Here is a 1,617-nt window from a genome sequence, read left to right as displayed (position 1 = left end):
GGCCCGTCCCGCGGACCACCATCCTGAGCAGGACAAAGTCCCCTCATCAAGCAGCCCATCTGGAGTAGCCCAGCATGGCAGGCGCCGCAGCGAAGTCGGCCTTCGCCCCAGAAGAAGCGGCACAAGCGTTCAAAAGCATGGATGAGAGAATCCATAGCGAGAAAGGCAGGGTCATAGGGACAAATCCCTCTCCACAATCCAAACCCGCAGCTGCGAGCTCGGTGTCGGTGCCACCGCAGCCCACCCCAATGAGCAGCCCACACGGGCGACGAATCGCCCTCACGCGTCCAGTACGCCTAGCTTCCCACTACACACAGGCCATGACCATGGGAAACCGAGTCGAAAGCCCTCGCACGGCCAGTAAGCGACCGCCAGCTACTGTTCAGCCCACCCTCCGGCAAGCCTCCCAGCAGACCCGGCTATCAAGCCCCGTCCCTTTGAGAACCCTGGGATCGACTCCACGCACCCTTCACGTGGCAGACAGCCTCATCAGTTGCTTCCCGGCCGAAGCCCAGCCTGAGGGGCCAGACCCCCAGTCCTGCCTGGACTCGACCACGAGCATAGCGTTCAAAACCGGCCAAGTTGAATGAAGCAGGAGACTCGGTCAGTACAGGCTCTGACCTGCTTCCTTGACCAGCGCAACAGCCGCAAGGTGTCTCACTCACCCAACAAACTGCCTGCCGTGCCGTCACACAGGGACCTCCATATCCACCTCACTCGTTTCGTCACCCGACACGCGTCGGACAACCCCACTCGTCAGTGATATGCCGGCGACTCACACCCGCACAACATACCACAGGCATCTCTGTCAAAATGCCCTCCCAGAAACAAGCTGTGGCACCATCATAGCATCCGTCGCCCATACTCTCATAACCAGACCGACGGCGGCCACCAGTGCCACTGAGGAGTTGTCAGGAGCTTCGCCAGCCTGGGTCCACCCGCTCCACCGGCCAGACTGACTGTGACTCCGACTCTGTGCAGCTGCGACACGGACTTCCGAACCAAAGGAGTTTTCGCAACATGGTCTGTAGACATGACTACAGCCGTTCGAGGACCCTCAGCCAAACCCCGAAAGTTGGTCCCCATGGCCTCCGAGGCGGTTGATCACACGCCATACACGCACCCAACCTCAAGCACGTGAAGATGAGGTCGCTCGAGCAGTCACGACCCCCCATTAAGCCGTGCCTCCGCGGTTCTTGATAACCCAGGTCCGCAATCCTGGGCAGCTCGGCTCAGCCAGAGCTCAGTCACCGTTCCCTTTAAGACTTTACTAAGAATCAAACCCGGGCAGCAGCCGGCACGACCCAGTAAGGCCTGCCCCCAACCAAAGCCAAGTCCACAGTCTGACCCACTTGGGAGAGGCCCCCATCAGAGATGCCGAGCTCGCTCCCCGTAAAGCCATCCAGCGACCAGCACTCATCACGGCTGCCCAGGCTTCACAGTATTTGCGTTTCCGCTAGGATTTGAGAAATTACATTCGACAGAAGGCGCCACATCCAGCCTTTGTTTATTATCACTATGTGTAACGGCATCAGCACCGTCTCGGTTCGTCTCAGTCTCGCCACCATTCAGTCACACCAGGCGTACCAGCAGGGCGCCGAGCGAGCGCACAAGCCA

This window comes from Syngnathus leptorhynchus, unplaced genomic scaffold (assembly GCF_054491065.1).
Source record: "Syngnathus leptorhynchus isolate UIUO unplaced genomic scaffold, UIUO_Slep HiC_scaffold_546, whole genome shotgun sequence".
NCBI lineage: Eukaryota > Metazoa > Chordata > Actinopteri > Syngnathiformes > Syngnathidae > Syngnathus > Syngnathus leptorhynchus.
The sequence above is the reverse complement of the archived record's forward strand: the minus strand, read 5'-3'. Positions refer to the sequence as shown.